We start from the raw sequence: 24,542 nt of genomic DNA, 5'->3' as shown, positions 1-24,542 counted from the left end.
CACCCTCCCTCCATCTCCACCCTCCCTCCATCTCCACCCTCCCTCCATCTCCACCCTCCCTCCATCTCCACCCTCCCTCTATCTCCACCCTCCCTCCATCTCCACCTTCCCTCCATCTCCACCCTCCCTCCATCTCCACCCTCCCTCCATTTCCACCCTCCCTCCATCTCTACCCTCCCTCTATCTCCACCCTCCTTCCATCTCCACCCTCCCTCCATCTCCACCCTCCCTCCATCTCCACCCTCCGTCCATCTCCACTCTCCCTCCATCTCCACCCTCCTTCCATCCCCACCCTCCCTCCATCTCCACCCTCTGTCCATCTCCACCCTCCCTCCATTTCCACCCTCCGTCCATCTCCACCCTCCGTCCATCTCCACCCTCCGTCCATCTCCACCCTCTGTCCATCTCCACCCTCTGTCCATCTCCACCCTCTGTCCATCTCCACCCTCTGTCCATCTCCACCCTCTGTCCATCTCCACCCTCTGTCCATCTCCACCCTCTGTCCATCTCCACCCTCTGTCCATCTCGACCCTCCCTCCATCTCCACCCTCCCTCCATCTCCACCCTCCCTCCATCTCCACCCTCCCTCCATCTCCACCCTCCCTCCATCTCCACTCTCCCTCCATCTCCACCCTCCCTCCATCTCCACTCTCCCTCCATCTCCACCCTCCCTCCATCTCCACCCTCCCTCCATCTCCACCCTCCCTCCATCTCCACTCTCCCTCCATCTCCACTCTCCCTCCATCTCCACCCTCCCTCCATCTCCACCCTCCCTCCATCTCCACCCTCCCTCCATCTCCACCCTCCCTCCATCTCCACCCTCCCTCCATCTCCACCCTCCCTCCATCTCCACCCTCCCTCCATCTCCACCCTCCCTCCATCTCCACCCTCCCTCCATCTCCACCCTCCCTCCATCTCCACACTCCTTCCATCCCCACCCTCCTTCCATCCCCACCCTCCTTCCATCCCCACCCTCCTTCCATCCCCACCCTTCTTCCATCCCCACCCTCCTTCCATCCCCACCCTCCCTCCATCCCCACCCTCCCTCTATCCCCACCCTCTGTCCATCTCCACCCTCTGTCCATCTCCACCCTCTGTCCATCTCCACCCTCTGTCCATCTCCACCCTCTGTCCATCTCCACCCTCTGTCCATCTCCACCCTCTGTCCATCTCCACCCTCCCTTCATCTCCACCCTACCTCCATCTCCACCTTCCCTCCATCTCTACCCTCCCTCCGTTTCCACCCACCCTCCATCTCCACCCTCTGTCCGTCTCCACCCTCCATCCATCTCCACCCTCCCTCCATCTCCACCCTCCCTCCATCTCCACCCTCTCTCCGTCTCCACTCTCTCTCCGTATCAACCCTCTATCCGTCTCCACCCTCCGCCCATCTCCACTCGCCCTTCATCTCCACCCTCCCTCCATCCCCACCCTCCCTCCATCTCCACTCCCCCACCGTCTCCACCCTCCCTCCATCTCCACCCTCCCTCCATCTCCACCCTCCCTCCATCTCCACCCTCCCTCCATCTCCACCCTCCCTCCATCTCCACCCTCCTTCCATCCCCACCCTCCTTCCATCCCCACCGTCCTTCCATCCCCACCCTCCTTCCATCCCCACCCTTCTTCCATCCCCACCCTCCTTCCATCCCCACCCTCCCTCCATCCCCACCCTCCCTCTATCCCCACCCTCTGTCCATCTCCACCCTCTGTCCATCTCCACCCTCTGTCCATCTCCACCCTCTGTCCATCTCCACCCTCTGTCCATCTCCACCCTCTGTCCATCTCCACCCTCCCTTCATCTCCACCCTACCTCCATCTCGACCTTCCCTCCATCTCTACCCTCCCTCCGTTTCCACCCACCCTCCATCTCCACCCTCTGTCCGTCTCCACCCTCCATCCATCTCCACCCTCCCTCCATCTCCACCCTCCCTCCATCTCCACCCTCTCTCCGTCTCCACTCTCTCTCCGTATCAACCCTCTATCCGTCTCCACCCTCCGCCCATCTCCACTCGCCCTTCATCTCCACCCTCCCTCCATCCCCACCCTCCCTCCATCTCCACTCCCCCACCGTCTCCACCCTCCCTCCATCTCCACCCTCCCTCCATCTCCACCCTCCCTCCATCTCCACCCTCCCACCATCTCCACACTCCCACCATCGCCACCCTCCCTCCATCTCCACCCTCCCTCCATCTCCACCCTCCCTCCATCTCCACCCTGCCACCGTCTCCACCCTCCCTCTGCCTCCACCCTCCCACCATCTCCACTCTCCCTCCATCTCCACCCTCCCTCTGAATCCACCCTCCCACCCTCTCCACCCTCCCTCCATCTCCACCCTCCCTCCATCTCCACCCTCTCTCCGTCTCCACCCTCTCTCCATTTCCACCCTCCCTCCATCTCCTCCCTCTCTCCATCTCCATCCTCCGTCCATCTCCACCCTCCGTCCATCTCCACCCTCCGTCCATCTCCACCCTCCGTCCATCTCCACCCTCCGTCCATCTCCACCCTCCGTCCATCTCCACCCTCCGTCCATCTCCACTCTCCCTCCATCTCCACCCTTTCTCCATCTCCACCCTCCCTCCATCTCCACCCTCCCTCCATCTCCACCCTCCCTCCATCTCCACCCTCTCTCCGTCTCCACCCTCTCTCCATTTCCACCCTCCCTCCATCTCCTCCCTCCGTCCATCTCCACCCTCCGTCCATCTCCACCCTCAGTCCATCTCCACCCTCCGTCCATCTCCACCCTCCGTCCATCTCCACCCTCCGTCCATCTCCACTCTCCCTCCATCTCCACCCTTTCTCCATCTCCACTCTCCCTCCATCTCCACCCTCCCTCCATCTCCAATCTCCCTCCATCTCCACCCTCCCTCCATCTCCACTCTCCCTCCATCTCCATTCTCCATCTCCACATTCTCTCCATCTCCACTCTCTCTCTATCTCCACCCTCCCTCCATCTCCACCCTCCCTCCATCTCCACCCTCCCTTCATCTCCACCCTCCCTCCATCTCCACCCTCCTTCCACCAACACCCTCCCTCCATCGCCACACTCTCGCCATCTGCACCCCTGGTCCGCCTCCACCCTCCCTCTATCTCCACCCTCCATCACCACCCTCCCTCCATCTCCACCCTCCCTCAATCTCCACACTCCCTCAATCTCCACCCTCTGTCCATCTCAACCCTCCCTACATTTCCACCCTCCCTCCATCACCACTCTCCCACCATCTCCCCTCTCCCTCCATCTCCACCCTCCCTCCATCTCCACTCTTCCTCCATCTCCACTCTCTCTCTATCTCCACCCTCCCTCCATCTCCACCCTCCCTCCATCTCCATTCTCCTTCCACCAACACCCTCCCTCCATCGCCACACTCTCGCCATCTGCACCCTCGGTCCGCCTCCACCCTCTCTCTATATCCACCCTCCATCTATCTCCACCTTCCCTCCATCTCCACCGTCCCTCCATCTCCACCCTCCCTCCATCTCCACCCTCCCTCCGTCTCCACCCTCTCTCCGCCTTCACTCTCTCTCCATCTCCACACTCTCTCCATCACCACACTCCCTCCATCTCCACCCTCCCTCCATCTCGACCCTCCCTCCATCTCCACCCTCTCTCCGCCTTCACTCTCTCTCCATCTCCACACTCCCTCCATCTCCACCCTCCCTCCATCTCCACCCTCCCTCCATCTCCACCCTCCCTCCATCTCCACCCTCCCTCCATCTCCACCCTCCCTCCATCTCCACCTTCACTCCATCTCGACCCTCTGTCCATCTCCACCCTCCCTCCATCTCCACCCTCCCTCCATCTCCACTCTCCCTCCATCTCCACTCTCCCTCCATCTCCACCCTCCCAACATCTCCACCCTCCCTCCATCTCCACCCTCCCTCCATCTCCACCCTCCCTCCATCTCCACCCTCCCTCCATCTCCACCCTCCCTCCATCTCCACCCTCCCTCCATCTCCACCCTCCCTCCATCTCCACCCTCCTTCCATCCCCACCCTCCTTCCATCCCCACCCTCCTTCCATCCCCACCCTCCTTCCATCCCCACCCTCCCACCATCCCCACCCTCTGTCCATCTCCACCCTCTGTCCATCTCCCCCCTCTGTCCATCTCCACCCTCTGTCCATCTCCACCCTCTGTCCATCACCACCCTCTGTCCATCTCCACCTTCTGTCCATCTCCACCCTCTGTCCATCTCCACCCTCCCTACATTTCCACCCTACCTCCATCTCCACCTTCCCTCCATCTCTACCCACCCTCCGTTTCCACCCACCCTCCATCTCCACCCTCTCTCCGTCTCCACCCTCCATCCATCTCCACCCTCCCTCCATCTCCACCCTCCCTCCATCCCCACCCTCCCTCCATCTCCACTCCCCCACCGTCTCCAGCCTCCCTCCATCTCCACTCTCGCTCCATCTCCACCCTCTCTCCATCTCCACCCTCTCTCCATCTCCACCCTCCCTCCATCTCCACCCTCCCTCCATCTCCACCCTGCCACCGTCTCCACCCTCCCTCCGCCTCCACCCTCCCTCCATCTCCACTCTCCCTCCATCTCCACCCTCCCTCCGACTCCACCCTCCCACCCTCTCCACCCTCCCACCCTCTCCACCCTCCCACCCTCTCCACCCTCCCTCCATCTCCACCCTCCCTCCGTCTCCACCCTCTCTCCGTCTCCACCCTCCCTCCATCTCCTCCCTCTCTCCATCTCCACCCTCCCTCTATCTCCACCCTCCCTCCATCTCCACCCTCCCTCCCTCTCCACCCTCCCACCCTCTCCACCCTCCCACCCTCTCCACCCTCCCTCCATCTCCACCCTCTCTCCGTCTCCCCCCTCTCTCCATCTCCACCCTCTGTCCATCTCCACCCTCCCTCCATCTCCACCCTCTGTCCATTTCCACCCTCTGACCATCTCCACCCTCTGTCCATCTCCACCCTCTGTCCATCTCCACCCTCTGTCCATCTCCACCCTCTGTCCATCTCCACCCTCTGTCCATCTCCACCCTCTGTCCATCTCCACCCTCTGTCCATCTCCACCCTCCCTCCATCTCCACTCCCCCACCGTCTCCACCCTCCCTCCATCTCCACCCTCCCTCCATCTCCACCCTCCCTCCATCTCCACCCTCCCACCATCTCCACACTCCCACCATCGCCACCCTCCCTCCATCTCCACCCTCCCTCCATCTCCACCCTCCCTCCATCTCCACCCTGCCACCGTCTCCACCCTCCCTCTGCCTCCACCCTCCCACCATCTCCACTCTCCCTCCATCTCCACCCTCCCTCTGAATCCACCCTCCCACCCTCTCCACCCTCCCTCCATCTCCACCCTCCCTCCATCTCCACCCTCTCTCCGTCTCCACCCTCTCTCCATTTCCACCCTCCCTCCATCTCCTCCCTCTCTCCATCTCCATCCTCCGTCCATCTCCACCCTCCGTCCATCTCCACCCTCCGTCCATCTCCACCCTCCGTCCATCTCCACCCTCCGTCCATCTCCACCCTCCGTCCATCTCCACCCTCCGTCCATCTCCACTCTCCCTCCATCTCCACCCTTTCTCCATCTCCACCCTCCCTCCATCTCCACCCTCCCTCCATCTCCACCCTCCCTCCATCTCCACCCTCCCTCCATCTCCACCCTCTCTCCGTCTCCACCCTCTCTCCATTTCCACCCTCCCTCCATCTCCTCCCTCCGTCCATCTCCACCCTCCGTCCATCTCCACCCTCCGTCCATCTCCACCCTCCGTCCATCTCCACTCTCCCTCCATCTCCACCCTTTCTCCATCTCCACTCTCCCTCCATCTCCACCCTCCCTCCATCTCCAATCTCCCTCCATCTCCACCCTCCCTCCATCTCCACTCTCCCTCCATCTCCATTCTCCATCTCCACATTCTCTCCATCTCCACTCTCTCTCTATCTCCACCCTCCCTCCATCTCCACCCTCCCTTCATCTCCACCCTCCCTCCATCTCCACCCTCCTTCCACCAACACCCTCCCTCCATCGCCACACTCTCGCCATCTGCACCCCTGGTCCGCCTCCACCCTCCCTCTATCTCCACCCTCCATCTCCACCCTCCCTCCATCTCCACCCTCCCTCAATCTCCACACTCCCTCAATCTCCACCCTCTGTCCATCTCAACCCTCCCTACATTTCCACCCTCCCTCCATCACCACTCTCCCACCATCTCCCCTCTCCCTCCGTCTCCACCCTCCCTCCATCTCCACTCTTCCTCCATCTCCACTCTCTCTCTATCTCCACCCTCCCTCCATCTCCACCCTCCCTCCATCTCCATCCTCCTTCCACCAACACCCTCCCTCCATCGCCACACTCTCGCCATCTGCACCCTCGGTCCGCCTCCACCCTCTCTCTATATCCACCCTCCATCTATCTCCACCTTCCCTCCATCTCCACCGTCCCTCCATCTCCACCCTCCCTCCATCTCCACCCTCCCTCCGTCTCCACCCTCTCTCCGCCTTCACTCTCTCTCCATCTCCACACTCTCTCCATCTCCACACTCCCTCCATCTCCACCCTCCCTCCATCTCGACCCTCCCTCCATCTCCACCCTCTCTCCGCCTTCACTCTCTCTCCATCTCCACACTCCCTCCATCTCCACCCTCCCTCCATCTCCACCCTCCCTCCATCTCCACCCTCCCTCCATCTCCACCCTCCCTCCATCTCCACCCTCCCTCCATCTCCACCTTCACTCCATCTCGACCCTCTGTCCATCTCCACCCTCCCTCCATCTCCACCCTCCCTCCATCTCCACTCTCCCTCCATCTCCACTCTCCCTCCATCTCCACCCTCCCAACATCTCCACCCTCCCTCCATCTCCACCCTCCCTCCATCTCCACCCTCCCTCCATCTCCACCCTCCCTCCATCTCCACCCTCCCTCCATCTCCACCCTCCCTCCATCTCCACCCTCCCTCCATCTCCACCCTCCTTCCATCCCCACCCTCCTTCCATCCCCACCCTCCTTCCATCCCCACCCTCCTTCCATCCCCACCCTCCCACCATCCCCACCCTCTGTCCATCTCCACCCTCCCTCCATCTCCACCCTCCCTCCATCTCCACCCTCCCTCCATCTCCACCCTCCCACCATCGCCACCCTCCCTCCATCTCCACCCTCCCTCCATCTCCACCCTCCCTCCATCTCCACCCTGCCACCGTCTCCACCCTCCCTCCGCCTCCACCCTCCCTCCATCTCCACTCTCCCTCCATCTCCACCCTCCCTCCGACTCCACCCTCCCACCCTCTCCACCCTCCCACCCTCTCCACCCTCCCACCCTCTCCACCCTCCCACCCTCTCCACCCTCCCTCCATCTCCACCCTCCCTCCGTCTCCACCCTCTCTCCGTCTCCACCCTCCCTCCATCTCCTCCCTCTCTCCATCACCCTCCCTCTATCTCCACCCTCCCTCCATCTCCACCCTCCCTCCCTCTCCACCCTCCCACCCTCTCCACCCTCCCACCCTCTCCACCCTCCCTCCATCTCCACCCTCTCTCCGTCTCCACCCTCTCTCCATCTCCACCCTCTGTCCATCTCCACCCTCCCTCCATCTCCACCCTCTGTCCATTTCCACCCTCTGACCATCTCCACCCTCTGACCATCTCCACCCTCTGTCCATCTCCACCCTCTGTCCATCTCCACCCTCTGTCCATCTCCACCCTCTGTCCATCTCCACCCTCTGTCCATCTCCACCCTCTGTCCATCTCCACCCTCCTTCCATCTCCACCCTCCTTCCATCATCACCCTCCTTCCATCTTCACCCTCCTTCCATCTCCACCCTCCTTCCATCTCCACCCTCATTCCATCTCCACCCTCCCTCCATCTCCACCCTCCCTCCATCTCCACCCTCCCTCTATCTCCACCCTCCCTCCAACTCCACTCTCTCTCCATCTCCACCCTCTGTCCATCTCCACTCTCCCTCCATCTCCACCCTCCTTCCATCCCCACCCTCCTTCCATCCCCACCCTCCTTCCATCCCCACCCTCCTTCCATCCCCACCCTCCTTCCATCCCCACCCTCCTTCCATCCCCACCCTCCTTCCATCCCCAACCTCGTTCCATCCCCACCCTCCCTCCATCTCCACCCTCCCTCCATCTCCACCCTCCCTCCATCTCCACCCTCCCTCCATCTCCACCCTCCCTCCATCTCCACCCTCCCTCCATCTCCACCCTCCCTCCATCTCCACCCTCCCTCCATCTCCACCCTCTGTCCATCTCCGCCCTACCTCCATCTCCGCCCTCCCACCATCTCCGCCCTCCCACCATCTCCACCCTCACTCCATCTCCACTCTGCCTCCATCTCCACTTTCCCTCCATCTCCACCCTCTCTCCATCTCCACCCTCCGTCCATCTCCACCCTCCGTCCATCTCCACCCTCCGTCCATCTCCACCCTCCGTCCATCTCCACCTTCCGTCCATCTCCACTCTCCCTCCATCTCCACCCTTTCTCCATCTCCACCCTTTCTCCATCTCCACTCTCCCTCCATCTCCGCCCTACCTCCATCTCCGCCCTCCCACCATCTCCGCCCTCCCACCATCTCCACCCTCACTCCATCTCCACTCTGCCTCCATCTCCACTTTCCCTCCATCTCCACCCTCTCTCCATCTCCACCCTCCGTCCGTCTCCACCCTCCCTCCGTCTCCATCCTCCCTCCATCTCCACCCTCCCTCCATCTCCAATCTCCCTCCATCTCCAATCTCCCTCCATCTCCACCCTCCCTCCATCTCCACTCTCCCTCCATCTCCATTCTCCATCTCCACATTCTCTCCATCTCCACTCTCTCTCTATCTCCACCCTCCCTCCATCTCCACCCTCCCTCCATCTCCACCCTCCCTTCATCTCCACCCTCCCTCCATCTCCACCCTCCTTCCACCAACACCCTGCCTCCATCGCCACACTCTCGCCATCTGCACCCCTGGTCCGCCTCCACCCTCCCTCTATCTCCACCCTCCATCTCCACCCTCCCTCCATCTCCACCCTCCCTCAATCTCCACACTCCCTCAATCTCCACCCTCTGTCCATCTCAACCCTCCCTACATTTCCACCCTCCCTCCATCACCACTCTCCCACCATCTCCCCTCTCCCTCCGTCTCCACCCTCCCTCCATCTCCACTCTTCCTCCATCTCCACTCTCTCTCTATCTCCACCCTCCCTCCATCTCCACCCTCCCTCCATCTCCATCCTCCTTCCACCAACACCCTCCCTCCATCGCCACACTCTCGCCATCTGACGTACATAAGCAACTGGGATCAAGTAGATCCCTTGAAGTGTATAGAGATTGTCGAAATAGAGTTAAGAGGGAAATCAGGAGGGCAAAAAGGGGACATGAAATTGCTTTGGCAAATAATGCAAGGGAGAATCCAAAGAGATTCTACAGATACATAAAGGGGAAAAGAGTAACTAGGGACAGAGTAGGGCCTCTTAAGGATCAACAAGGGCATTTATGTGCAGAGCCACAAGAGTTGGGTGAGATCCTGAATGAATATTTCTCATCGGTATTCACGGTGGAGAAAGGCATGGATGTTAGGAAACTAAGGGAAATAAATAGTGATGTCTTGAGAAGTGTGCATATTACAGAGGAGGAGGTGCTGGAAGTCTTAAAGCGCATCAAGGTAGATAAATCCCCGGGACCTGATGAAATGTATCCCAGGATGTTGTGGGAGGCTAGGGAGGAAATTGCGGGTCCCCTAACCGAGATATTTGAATCATCGGCAGCCACAGGTGAGGTGCCTGAAGATTGGAGAGTGGCGAATGTTGTGCCCTTGTTTAAGAAGGGCAGCAGGGAAAAGCCTGGGAACTACAGACCGGTGAGCCTAACGTCTGTAGTAGGTAAGTTGCTAGAAGGTATTCTGAGAGACAGGATCTACAAGCATTTAGAGAGGCAAGGACTGATTCGGGGCAGTCAGCATGGCTTTGTGCGTGGTAAATCATGTCTCACAAATTTGATTGAGTTTTTTGAGGGAGTGACCAAGAAGGTAGATGAGGGTAGTGCAGTAGACGTTGTCTACATGGACTTTAGCAAAGCCTTTGACAAGGTACCGCATGGTAGGTTGTTGCAGAAGGTTAAAGCTCACGGGATCCAGGGTGAGGTTGCCAATTGGATTCAAAATTGGCTGGACGACAGAAGGCAGAGGGTGGTTGTAGAGGGTTGTTTTTCAAACTGGAGGCCTGTGACCAGTGGTGTGCCTCAGGGATCGGTGCTGGGTCCACTGTTATTTGTGATTTATATTAATGATTTGGATGAGAATTTAGGAGGCATGGTTAGTAAGTTTGCAGATGACACCAAGATTGGTGGCACAGTGGATAGTGAAGAAGGTTATCTAGGATTGCAACGGGATCTTGATCAATTAGGCCAGTGGGCCGACGAATGGCAGATGGAGTTTAATTTAGATAAATGTGAGGTGATGCATTTTGGCAGATCGAATCAGGCCAGGACCTACTCAGTTAATGGTATGGCGTTGGGGAGAGTTATAGAACAAAGAGATCTAGGAGTACAGGTTCATAGCTCCTTGAAGGTGGAGTCGCAGGTGGACAGGGTGGTGAAGAAGGCATTCGGCATGCTTGGTTTCATTGGTCAGAACATTGAATATAGGAGTTGGGACGTCTTGTTGAAGTTGTACAAGACATTGGTACGGCCACATTTGGAATACTGTGTGCAGTTCTGGTCACCCTATTATAGAAAGGATATTATTAAACTAGAAAGAGTGCAGAAAAGATTTACTAGGATGTTGCCGGGACTTGATGGTTTGAGTTATAAGGAGAGGCTGGATAGACTGGGACTTTTTTCCCTGGAGCGTAGGAGGCTTAGGGGTGATCTTATAGAGGTCTATAAAATAATGAGGGGCATAGATAAGGTAGATAGTCAACATCTTTTCCCAAAGGTAGGGGAGTCTAAAACTAGAGGGCATAGGTTTAAGGTGAGAGGGGAGAGATTCAGAAGGGCCCAGAGGGGCAATTTCTTCACTCAGAGGGTAGTGAGTGTCTGGAATGGGCTGCCAGAGGTAGTAGTAGAAGCGGGTACAATTGTGTCTTTCAAAAAGCATTTAGATGGTTACATGGGTAAGATGGGTATAGAGGGTTATGGGCCAAGTGCGGGCAACTGGGACTAGCTTAATGGTAAAAAACTGGGCGGCATGGACTGGTTGGGCCGAAGGGCCTGTTTCCATGCTGTAAACTTCTATGATTCTATGATTCTATGATTCTATCTGCACCCTCGGTCCGCCTCCACCCTCTCTCTATATCCACCCTCCATCTATCTCCACCTTCCCTCCATCTCCACCGTCCCTCCATCTCCACCCTCCCTCCATCTCCACCCTCCCTCCGTCTCCACCCTCTCTCCGCCTTCACTCTCTCTCCATCTCCACACTCTCTCCATCTCCACACTCCCTCCATCTCCACCCTCCCTCCATCTCGACCCTCCCTCCATCTCCACCCTCTCTCCGCCTTCACTCTCTCTCCATCTCCACACTCCCTCCATCTCCACCCTCCCTCCATCTCCACCCTTCATCTCCACCCTCCCTCCATCTCCACCCTCCCTCCATCTCCACCCTCCCTCCATCTCCACCTTCACTCCATCTCTACCCTCTGTCCATCTCCACCCTCCCTCCATCTCCACTCTCCCTCCATCTCCACTCTCCCTCCATCTCCACCGTCCCTCCATCTCCACCCTCCCTCCATCTCCACCCTCCCTCCATCTCCACCCTCCCTCCATCTCCACCCTCCCTCCATCTCCACCCTCCCTCCATCTCCACCCTCCCTCCATCTCCACCCTCCTTCCATCCCCACCCTCCTTCCATCCCCACCCTCCTTCCATCCCCACCCTCCTTCCATCCCCACCCTCCCTCCATCCCCACCCTCTGTCCATCTCCACCCTCTGTCCATCTCCACCCTCTGTCCATCTCCACCCTCTGTCCATCTCCACTCTCTGTCCATCTCCACCCTCTGTCCATCACCACCCTCTGTCCATCTCCACCTTCTGTCCATCTCCACCCTCTGTCCATCTCCACCCTCCCTACATTTCCACCCTCCCTCCATCTCCACCCTCCCTCCATCTCCACCCTCCCTCCATCTCCACCCTCCCTCCATCTCCACCCTCCCTCCATCTCCACCCTCCTTCCATCCCCACCCTCCTTCCATCCCCACCCTCCTTCCATCCCCACCCTCCTTCCATCCCCACCCTCCCTCCATCCCCACCCTCTGTCCATCTCCACCCTCTGTCCATCTCCACCCTCTGTCCATCTCCACCCTCTGTCCATCTCCACCCTCTGTCCATCACCACCCTCTGTCCATCTCCACCTTCTGTCCATCTCCACCCTCTGTCCATCTCCACCCTCCCTACATTTCCACCCTACCTCCATCTCCACCTTCCCTCCATCTCCACCCTCCCTCCATCTCCACCTTCACTCCATCTCTACCCTCTGTCCATCTCCACTCTCCCTCCATCTCCACTCTCCCTCCATCTCCACCCTCCCTCCATCTCCACCCTCCCTCCATCTCCACCCTCCCTCCATCTCCACCCTCCCTCCATCTCCACCCTCTCTCCATCTCCACCCTCCCTCCATCTCCACCCTCCCTCCATCTCCACCCTCCCTCCATCTCCACCCTCCTTCCATCCCCACCCTCCTTCCATCCCCACCCTCCTTCCATCCCCACCCTCCTTCCATCCCCACCCTCCTTCCATCCCCACCCTTCTTCCATCCCCACCCTCCTTCCATCCCCACCCTCCCTCCATCCCCACCCTCCCTCCATCCCCACCCTCCCTCCATCCCCACCCTCTGTCCATCTCCACCCTCTGTCCATCTCCACCCTCTGTCCATCTCCACCCTCTGTCCATCTCCACCCTCTGTCCATCTCCACCCTCTGTCCATCTCCACCCTCCCTTCATCTCCACCCTACCTCCATCTCCACCTTCCCTCCATCTCTACCCTCCCTCCGTTTCCACCCACCCTCCATCTCCACCCTCTGTCCGTCTCCACCCTCCATCCATCTCCACCCTCCCTCCATCTCCACCCTCCCTCCATCTCCACCCTCTCTCCGTCTCCACTCTCTCTCCGTATCAACCCTCTATCCGTCTCCACCCTCCGCCCATCTCCACTCGCCCTTCATCTCCACCCTCCCTCCATCCCCACCCTCCCTCCATCTCCACTCCCCCACCGTCTCCACCCTCCCTCCATCTCCACCCTCCCTCCATCTCCACCCTCCCTCCATCTCCACCCTCCCTCCATCTCCACCCTCCCACCATCTCCACACTCCCACCATCGCCACCCTCCCTCCATCTCCACCCTCCCTCCATCTCCACCCTCCCTCCATCTCCACCCTGCCACCGTCTCCACCCTCCCTCTGCCTCCACCCTCCCACCATCTCCACTCTCCCTCCATCTCCACCCTCCCTCTGAATCCACCCTCCCACCCTCTCCACCCTCCCTCCATCTCCACCCTCCCTCCATCTCCACCCTCTCTCCGTCTCCACCCTCTCTCCATTTCCACCCTCCCTCCATCTCCTCCCTCTCTCCATCTCCATCCTCCGTCCATCTCCACCCTCCGTCCATCTCCACCCTCCGTCCATCTCCACCCTCCGTCCATCTCCACCCTCCGTCCATCTCCACCCTCCGTCCATCTCCACCCTCCGTCCATCTCCACCCTCCGTCCATCTCCACTCTCCCTCCATCTCCACCCTTTCTCCATCTCCACCCTCCCTCCATCTCCACCCTCCCTCCATCTCCACCCTCTCTCCGTCTCCACCCTCTCTCCATTTCCACCCTCCCTCCATCTCCTCCCTCCGTCCATCTCCACCCTCCGTCCATCTCCACCCTCCGTCCATCTCCACCCTCCGTCCATCTCCACCCTCCGTCCATCTCCACCCTCCGTCCATCTCCACTCTCTCTCCATCTCCACCCTTTCTCCATCTCCACTCTCCCTCCATCTCCACCCTCCCTCCATCTCCAATCTCCCTCCATCTCCACCCTCCCTCCATCTCCACTCTCCCTCCATCTCCATTCTCCATCTCCACATTCTCTCCATCTCCACTCTCTCTCTATCTCCACCCTCCCTCCATCTCCACCCTCCCTCCATCTCCACCCTCCCTTCATCTCCACCCTCCCTCCATCTCCACCCTCCTTCCACCAACACCCTCCCTCCATCGCCACACTCTCGCCATCTGCACCCCTGGTCCGCCTCCACCCTCCCTCTATCTCCACCCTCCATCTCCACCCTCCCTCCATCTCCACCCTCCCTCAATCTCCACACTCCCTCAATCTCCACCCTCTGTCCATCTCAACCCTCCCTACATTTCCACCCTCCCTCCATCACCACTCTCCCACCATCTCCCCTCTCCCTCCGTCTCCACCCTCCCTCCATCTCCACTCTTCCTCCATCTCCACTCTCTCTCTATCTCCACCCTCCCTCCATCTCCACCCTCCCTCCATCTCCATCCTCCTTCCACCAACACCCTCCCTCCATCGCCACACTCTCGCCATCTGCACCCTCGGTCCGCCTCCACCCTCTCTCTATATCCACCCTCCATCTATCTCCACCTTCCCTCCATCTCCACCGTCCCTCCATCTCCACCCTCCCTCCATCTCCACCCTCCCTCCGTCTCCACCCTCTCTCCGCCTTCACTCTCTCTCCATCTCCACACTCCCTCCATCTCCACACTCCCTCCATCTCCACCCTCCCTCCATCTCGACCCTCCCTCCATCTCCACCCTCTCTCCGCCTTCACTCTCTCTCCATCTCCCCACTCCCTCCATCTCCACCCTCCCTCCATCTCCACCCTCCCTCCATCTCCACCCTCCCTCCATCTCCACCCTCCCTCCATCTCCACCCTCCCTCCATCTCCACCTTCACTCCATCTCGACCCTCTGTCCATCTCCACCCTCCCTCCATCTTCACCCTCCCTCCATCTCCACTCTCCCTCCATCTCCACTCTCCCTCCATCTCCACCCTCCCAACATCTCCACCCTCCCTCCATCTCCACCCTCCCTCCATCTCCACCCTCCCTCCATCTCCACCCTCCCTCCATCTCCACCCTCCCTCCATCTCCACCCTCCCTCCATCTCCACCCTCCTTCCAACCCCACCCTCCTTCCATCCCCACCCTCCTTCCATCCCCACCCTCCTTCCATCCCCACCCTCCCTCCATCCCCACCCTCCCTCCATCCCCACCCTCTGTCCATCTCCACCCTCTGTCCATCTCCACCCTCTGTCCATCTCCACCCTCTGTCCATCTCCACCCTCTGTCTATCTCCACCCTCTGTCCATCACCACCCTCTGTCCATCTCCACCTTCTGTCCATCTCCACCCTCTGTCCATCTCCACCCTCCCTCCATCTCCACCCTCCCTCCATCTCCACCCTCCCTCCATCTCCACCCTCCCTCCATCTCCACCCTCCCTCCATCTCCACCCTCCCTCCGTTTCCACCCACCCTCCATCTCCACCCTCTCTCCGTCTCCACCCTCCATCCATCTCCACCCTCCCTCCATCTCCACCCTCCCTCCATCCCCACCCTCCCTCCATCTCCACTCCCCCACCGTCTCCAGCCTCCCTCCATCTCCACTCTCGCTCCATCTCCACCCTCTCTCCATCTCCACCCTCCCTCCATCTCCACCCTCCCTCCATCTCCACCCTCCCACCATCTCCACACTCCCACCATCGCCACCCTCCCTCCATCTCCACCCTCCCTCCATCTCCACCCTCCCTCCATCTCCACCCTGCCACCGTCTCCACCCTCCCTCCGCCTCCACCCTCCCTCCATCTCCACTCTCCCTCCATCTCCACCCTCCCTCCGACTCCACCCTCCCACCCTCTCCACCCTCCCACCCTCTCCACCCTCCCACCCTCTCCACCCTCCCTCCATCTCCACCCTCCCTCCGTCTCCACCCTCTCTCCGTCTCCACCCTCCCTCCATCTCCTCCCTCTCTCCATCTCCACCCTCCCTCTATCTCCACCCTCCCTCCATCTCCACCCTCCCACCCTCTCCACCCTCCCACCCTCTCCACCCTCCCTCCATCTCCACCCTCTCTCCGTCTCCACCCTCTCTCCATCTCCACCCTCTGTCCATCTCCACCCTCCCTCCATCTCCACCCTCTGTCCATTTCCACCCTCTGACCATCTCCACCCTCTGTCCATCTCCACCCTCTGTCCATCTCCACCCTCTGTCCATCTCCACCCTCTGTCCATCTCCACCCTCTGTCCATCTCCACCCTCTGTCCATCTCCACCCTCCTTCCATCTCCACCCTCCTTCCATCATCACCCTCCTTCCATCTTCACCCTCCTTCCATCTCCACCCTCCTTCCATCTCCACCCTCCTTCCATCTCCACCCTCATTCCATCTCCACCCTCCCTCCATCTCCACCCTCCCTCTATCTCCACCCTCCCTCCAACTCCACTCTCTCTCCATCTCCACCCTCCCACCATCTCCACACTCCCACCATCGCCACCCTCCCTCCATCTCCACCCTCCCTCCATCTCCACCCTCCCTCCATCTCCACCCTGCCACCGTCTCCACCCTCCCTCTGCCTCCACCCTCCCACCATCTCCACTCTCCCTCCATCTCCACCCTCCCTCTGAATCCACCCTCCCACCCTCTCCACCCTCCCTCCATCTCCACCCTCCCTCCATCTCCACCCTCTCTCCGTCTCCACCCTCTCTCCATTTCCACCCTCCCTCCATCTCCTCCCTCTCTCCATCTCCACCCTCCGTCCATCTCCACCCTCCGTCCATCTCCACCCTCCGTCCATCTCCACCCTCCGTCCATCTCCACCCTCCGTCCATCTCCACCCTCCGTCCATCTCCACTCTCCCTCCATCTCCACCCTTTCTCCATCTCCACCCTCCCTCCATCTCCACCCTCCCTCCATCTCCACCCTCTCTCCGTCTCCACCCTCTCTCCATTTCCACCCTCCCTCCATCTCCTCCCTCCGTCCATCTCCACCCTCCGTCCATCTCCACCCTCCGTCCATCTCCACCCTCCGTCCATCTCCACCCTCCGTCCATCTCCACCCTCCGTCCATCTCCACTCTCTCTCCATCTCCACCCTTTCTCCATCTCCACTCTCCCTCCATCTCCACCCTCCCTCCATCTCCAATCTCCCTCCATCTCCACCCTCCCTCCATCTCCACTCTCCCTCCATCTCCATTCTCCATCTCCACATTCTCTCCATCTCCACTCTCTCTCTATCTCCACCCTCCCTCCATCTCCACCCTCCCTCCATCTCCACCCTCCCTTCATCTCCACCCTGCCTCCATCTACACCCTCCTTCCACCAACACCCTCCCTCCATCGCCACACTCTCGCCATCTGCACCCCTGGTCCGCCTCCACCCTCCCTCTATCTCCACCCTCCATCTCCACCCTCCCTCCATCTCCACCCTCCCTCAATCTCCACACTCCCTCAATCTCCACCCTCTGTCCATCTCAAGCCTCCCTACATTTCCACCCTCCCTCCATCACCACTCTCCCACCATCTCCCCTCTCCCTCCGTCTCCACCCTCCCTCCATCTCCACTCTTCCTCCATCTCCACTCTCTCTCTATCTCCACCCTCCCTCCATCTCCACCCTCCCTCCATCTCCATCCTCCTTCCACCAACACCCTCCCTCCATCGCCACACTCTCGCCATCTGCACCCTCGGTCCGCCTCCACCCTCTCTCTATATCCACCCTCCATCTATCTCCACCTTCCCTCCATCTCCACCGTCCCTCCATCTCCACCCTCCCTCCATCTCCACCCTCCCTCCGTCTCCACCCTCTCTCCGCCTTCACTCTCTCTCCATCTCCACACTCCCTCCATCTCCACACTCCCTCCATCTCCACCCTCCCTCCATCTCGACCCTCCCTCCATCTCCACCCTCTCTCCGCCTTCACTCTCTCTCCATCTCCCCACTCCCTCCATCTCCACCCTCCCTCCATCTCCACCCTCCCTCCATCTCCACCCTCCCTCCATCTCCACCCTCCCTCCATCTCCACCCTCCCTCCATCTCCACCTTCACTCCATCTCGACCCTCTGTCCATCTCCACCCTCCCTCCATCTTCACCCTCCCTCCATCTCCACTCTCCCTCCATCTCCACTCTCGCTCCATCTCCACCCTCCCAACATCTCCACCCTCCCTCCATCTCCACCCTCCCTCCATCTCCACCCTCCCTCCATCTCCACCCTCCCTCCATCTCCACCCTCCCTCCATCTCCACCCTCCCTCCATCTCCACCCTCCTTCCAACCCCACCCTCCTTCCATCCCCACCCTCCTTCCATCCCCACCCTCCTTCCATCCCCACCCTCCCTCCATCCCCACCCTCTGTCCATCTCCACCCTCTGTCCATCTCCACCCTCTGTCCATCTCCACCCTCTGTCCATCTCCACCCTCTGTCCATCTCCACCCTCTGTCCATCTCCACCCTCTGTCCATCACCACCCTCTGTCCATCTCCACCTTCTGTCCATCTCCACCCTCTGTCCATCTCCACCCTCCCTCCATCTCCACCCTCCCTCCATCTCCACCCTCCCTCCATCTCCACCCTCCCTCCATCTCCACCCTCCCTCCGTTTCCACCCACCCTCCATCTCCACCCTCTCTCCGTCTCCACCCTCCATCCATCTCCACCCTCCCTCCATCTCCACCCTCCCTCCATCCCCACCCTCCCTCCATCTCCACTCCCCCACCGTCTCCAGCCTCCCTCCATCTCCACTCTCGCTCCATCTCCACCCTCTCTCCATCTCCACCCTCCCTCCATCTCCACCCTCCCTCCATCTCCACCCTCCCACCATCTCCACACTCCCACCATCGCCACCCTCCCTCCATCTCCACCCTCCCTCCATCTCCACCCTCCCTCCATCTCCACCCTGCCACCGTCTCCACCCTCCCTCCGCCTCCACCCTCCCTCCATCTCCACTCTCCCTCCATCTCCACCCTCCCTCCGACTCCACCCTCCCACCCTCTCCACCCTCCCACCCTCTCCACCCTCCCACCCTCTCCACCCTCCCTCCATCTCCACCCTCCCTCCGTCTCCACCCTCTCTCCGTCTCCACCCTCCCTCCATCTCCTCCCTCTCTCCATCTCCACCCTCCCTCTATCTCCACCCTCCCTCCATCTCCACCCTCCCACCCTCTCCACCCTCCCACCCTCTCCACCCTCCCTCCATCTCCACCCTCTCTCCGTCTCCACCCTCTCTCCATCTCCACCCTCTGTCCATCTCCACCCTCCCTCCATCTCCACCCTCTGTCCATTTCCACCCTCTGACCATCTCCACCCTCTGTCCATCTCCACCCTCTGTCCATCTCCACCCTCTGTCCATCTCCACCCTCTGTCCATCTCCACCCTCTGTCCATCTCCACCCTCTGTCCATCTCCACCCTCCTTCCATCTCCACCCTCCTTCCATCATCACCCTCCTTCCATCTTCACCCTCCTTCCATCTCCACCCTCCTTCCATCTCCACCCTCCTTCCATCTCCACCCTCATTCCATCTCCACCCTCCCTCCATCTCCACCCTCCCTCTATCTCCACCCTCCCTCCAACTCCACTCTCTCTCCATCTCCACCCTCTGTCCATCTCCACTCTCCCTCCATCTCCACCCTCCTTCCATCCCCACCCTCCTTCCATCCCCACCCTCCTTCCATCCCCACCCTCCTTCCATCCCCACCCTCCTTCCATCCCCACCCTCCTTCCATCCCCAACCTCTTTCCATCCCCACCCTCCCTCCATTTCCACCCTCCCTCCATCTCCAACCTCCCTCCATCTCCACCCTCCCTCCATCTCCACCCTCCCTCCATCTCCACCCTCCCTCCATCTCCACCCTCCGTCCATCTCCACCCTCTGTCCATCTCCGCCCTACCTCCATCTCCGCCCTACCTCCATCTCCGCCCTCCCACCATCTCCGCCCTCCCACCATCTCCACCCTCACTCCATCTCCACTCTGCCTCCATCTCCACTTTCCCTCCATCTCCACCCTCTCTCCATCTCCACCCTCCGTCCATCTCCACCCTCCGTCCATCTCCACCCTCCGTCCATCTCCACCCTCCGTCCATCTCCACCCTCCGTCCATCTCCACTCTCCCTCCATCTCCACCCTTTCTCCATCTCCACCCTTTCTCCATCTCCACTCTCCCTCCATCTCCACCCTCCTTCCATCTCCACCCTCTCTCCATCTCCACTCTGCCTCCATATCCACCCTCCCTCCATCTCCACCCTCCCTCCATCTCCACCCTCCCGCCATCTCCACTCTCCCTCCATCTCCACCCTCCCTCCGTCTCGACCCTCCCTCCATCTCCACGCTCCCTCCATCTCCAACCTATCTCAATCTCCACTCTCCTTTCGTCTCCACCCTCCCTCCGTCTCCACCCTCCCTCCGTCTCCACCCTCCCTCCACCTCCACCCTCCCTCCGTCTCCACCCTCCCTCCGTCGCCACCCTCCCTCCGTCTCCACCCTCCCTCCATCTCCACCCTCCCTCCATCTCCAATCTCCCTCCATCTCCACCCTCCCTTCATCTCCACTCTCCCTCCATCTCCAATCTCCCTCCATCTCCACCCTCCCTCCATCTCCACTCTCCCTCCATCTCCATTCTCCATCTCCACATTCTCTCCATCTCCACTCTCTCTCTATCTCCTCCCTCCATCTCCACCCTCCCTCCATCTCCACCCTCCCTTCATCTCCACCCTCCCTCCATCTCCACCCTCCTTCCACCAACACCCTGCCTCCATCGCCACACTATCGCCATCTGCACCCCTGGTCCGCCTCCACCCTCCTTCTATCTCCACCCTCCATCTCCACCCTCCCTCCATCTCCACCCTCCCTCAATCTCCACACTCCCTCAATCTCCACCCTCTGTCCATCTCAACCCTCCCTACATTTCCACCCTCCCTCCATCACCACTCTCCCACCATCTCCCCTCTCCCTCCGTCTCCACCCTCCCTCCATCTCCACTCTTCCTCCATCTCCACTCTCTCTCTATCTCCACCCTCCCTCCATCTCCACCCTCCCTCCATCTCCATCCTCCTTCCACCAACACCCTCCCTCCATCGCCACACTCTCGCCATCTGCACCCTCGGTCCGCCTCCACCCTCTCTCTATATCCACCCTCCATCTATCTCCACCTTCCCTCCATCTCCACCGTCCCTCCATCTCCACCCTCCCTCCATCTCCACCCTCCCTCCGTCTCCACCCTCTCTCCGCCTTCACTCTCTCTCCATCTCCACACTCTCTCCATCTCCACACTCCCTCCATCTCCACACTCCCTCCATCTCCACCCTCCCTCCATCTCGACCCTCCCTCCATCTCCACCCTCTCTCCGCCTTCACTCTCTCTCCATCTCCACACTCCCTCCATCTCCACCCACCCTCCCTCCATCTCCACCCTCCCTCCATCTCCACCCTCCCTCCATCTCCACCTTCACTCCATCTCTACCCTCTGTCCATCTCCACCCTCCCTCCATCTCCACTCTCCCTCCATCTCCACTCTCCCTCCATCTCCACCCTCCCTCCATCTCCACCCTCCCTCCATCTCCACCCTCCCTCCATCTCCACCCTCCCTCCATCTCCACCCTCCCTCCATCTCCACCCTCCTTCCATCCCCACCCTCCTTCCATCCCCACCCTCCTTCCATCCCCACCCTCCCTCCATCCCCACCCTCCCTCCATCCCCACCCTCTGTCCATCCCCACCCTCTGTCCATCCCCACCCTCTGTCCATCTCCACCCTCTGTCCATCTCCGCCCTCTGTCCATCACCACCCTCTGTCCATCTCCACCTTCTGTCCATCTCCACCCTCTGTCCATCTCCACCCTCCCTACATTTCCACCCTACCTCCATCTCCACCTTCCCTCCATCTCTACCCTCCCTCCGTTTCCACCCACCCTCCATCTCCACCCTCTCTCCGTCTCCACCCTCCATCCATCTCCACCCTCCATCCATCTCCACCCTCCATCCATCTCCACCCTCCCTCCATCTCCACCCTCCCTCCATCTCCACCCTCTCTCCGTCTCCACTCTCTCTCCGTATCAACCCTCTATCCGTCTCCACCCTCCGCCCATCTCCACTCGCCCTCCATCTCCACCCTCCCTCCATCCCCACCCACCCTCCATCTCCACTCCCCCACCGTCTCCAGCCTCCCTCCATCTCCACTCTCGCTCCATCTCCACCCTCTCTCCATCTCCACCCTCTCTCCATCTCCACCCTCTCTCCATCTCCACCCTCCCTCCATCTCCACCCTCCCTCCATCTCCACCCTCCCTCCATCTCCACCCTCCCTCCATCTCCACCCTCCCACCATCTCCACACTCCCACCATCGCCACCCTCCCTCCATCTCCACCCTCCCTCCATCTCCACCCTCCCTCCACCTCCACCCTGCCACCGTCTCCACCCTCCCTCCGCCTCCACCCTCCCTCCATCTCCACTCTCCCTCCATCTCCACCCTCCCTCTGACTCCACCCTCCCACCCTCTCCACCCTCCCACCCTCTCCACCCTCCCAACCTCTCCACCCTCCCTCCATCTCCACCCTCTCTCCGTCTCCGCCCTCCCTCCGTCTCCTCCCTCTCTCCATCTCCACCCTCCCTCTATCTCCACCCTCCCTCCATCTCCACCCTCCCTCCCTCTCCACCCTCCCACCCTCTCCACCCTCCCTCCATCTCCACCCTCTCTCCGTCTCCACCCTCTCTCCATCTCCACCCTCTGTCCATCTCCACCCTCCCTCCATCTCCACCCTCCGTCCATTTCCACCCTCTGTCCATCTCCACCCTCTGTCCATCTCCACCCTCTGTCCATCTCCACACTCTGTCCATCTCCACCCTCTGTCCATCTCCACCCTCTGTCCATCTCCACCCTCTGTCCATCTCCACCCTCCTTCCATCTCCACCCTCCTTCCATCATCACCCTCCTTCCATCTCCACCCTCCTTCCATCTCCACCCTCCTTCCATCTCCACCCTCCTTCCATCTCCACCCTCCCTCCATCTCCACCCTCCCTCTATCTCCACCCTCCCTCCAACTCCACTCTCTCTCCATCTCCACCCTCTGTCCATCTCCACTCTCCCTCCATCTCCACCCTCCTTCCATCCCCACCCTCCTTCCATCCCCACCCTCCTTCCATCCCCACCCTCCTTCCATCCCCACCCTCCTTCCATCCCCACCCTCCTTCCATCCCCACCCTCCTTCCATCCCCACCCTCCTTCCATCCCCACCCTCCTTCCATCCCCAACCTCCTTCCATCCCCAACCTCCTTCCATCCCCACCCTCCCTCCATCTCCACCCTCCCTCCATCTCCACCCTCCCTCCATCTCCACCCTCCCTCCATCTCCACCCTCCCTCCATCTCCACCCTCCCTCCATCTCCACCCTCCCTCCATCTCCACCCTCTGTCCATCTCCACCCTCCCTCCATCTCCGCCCTACCTCCATCTCCGCCCTCCCACCATCTCCGCCCTCCCACCATCTCCACCCTCACTCCATCTCCACTCTGCCTCCATCTCCACTTTCCCTCCATCTCCACCCTCCCTCCATCTCCACCCTCCCTCCATCTCCACCCTCCCTCCATCTCCACCCTCCCTACATCTCCACCCTACCTCCATCTCCACCTTCCCTCCATCTCTACCCTCTGTCCATCTCCACCCTCCCTCCATCTCCACTCTCCCTCCATCTCCACCCTCTGTCCATCTCCACCCTCCTTCCATCTCCACCCTCCTTCCATCTCCCCCCACCTTCCACCTCCACCCTCCTTCCATCTCCACCCTCCCTCCATCTCCACCCTCCCTCCATCTCCACCCTCCCTCCATCTCCACCCTCCCTCCATCTCCACCCTCCCTCCATCTCCGCCCTCCCTCCATCTCCGCCCTCTCTCCGTCTCCACTCTCCCTCCATCTCCACCCTCCTTCCATCTCCACCGTCCTTCGATCTCCACCCTGCCTCCATCTCCACCCTCCCTCCATCTCCACCCTCCCTCCATCTCCACCCTCTCTCCGTCTCCACTCTCCCTCAAACTCCACCCTCTCCCGTCTCCACCCTCTCTCCGTCTCCACCCTCTCTCCGTATCAACCCTCTATCCGTCTCCACCCTCCGCCCATCTCCACTCGCCCTCCATCTCCACCCTCCCTCCATCTCCACTCTCCCACCGTCTCCACCTTCCCTCCATCTCCACTCTCGCTCCATCTCCACCCTCTCTCCATCTCCACCTTCCCTCCATCTCCACCCTCCCTCCATCTCCACCCTCCCACCATCTCCACACTCCCACCATCGCCACCCTCCTTCCATCTCCACCCTCCCTCCATCTCCACCCTGCCACCATCTCCACCCTCCCTCCGCCTCCACCCTCCCTCCATCTCCACTCACCCTCCATCTCCACCCTCCCTCTGACTCCACCCTCCCACCCTCTCCACCCTCCCTCCATCTCCACCCTCTCTCCGTCTCCACCCTCTCTCCATTTCCACCCTCCCTCCATCTCCTCCCTCTCTCCATCGCCACCCTCTCTCCATCTCCACTCTCCCTCCATCTCCACCCTCCCTCCATCTCCACTCTCCCTCCATCTCCACTCTCCCTCCATCTCCACTCTCCCTCCGTCTCCACTCTCCCTCCATCTCCACTCTCAC

The 24,542-nt window shown here is 60.7% G+C and overlaps 1 protein-coding gene across 1 annotated transcript in view; it reads right to left on the bottom strand.

Moving 5' to 3' along the window:
* Positions 1–24,542, bottom strand: part of msmp2 (microseminoprotein, prostate associated 2) — a 111,937-nt gene that overhangs the window by 20,008 nt on the left and 67,387 nt on the right. The window lies entirely within an intron of this gene.

The sequence above is a fragment of the Scyliorhinus torazame genome, chromosome 20 (genome assembly GCF_047496885.1).
Source record: "Scyliorhinus torazame isolate Kashiwa2021f chromosome 20, sScyTor2.1, whole genome shotgun sequence".
Classification (NCBI taxonomy): Eukaryota; Metazoa; Chordata; class Chondrichthyes; order Carcharhiniformes; family Scyliorhinidae; genus Scyliorhinus; species Scyliorhinus torazame.
Note: the sequence above shows the minus strand (reverse complement) of the source record. Positions and strands in the feature narration are given on the sequence as shown.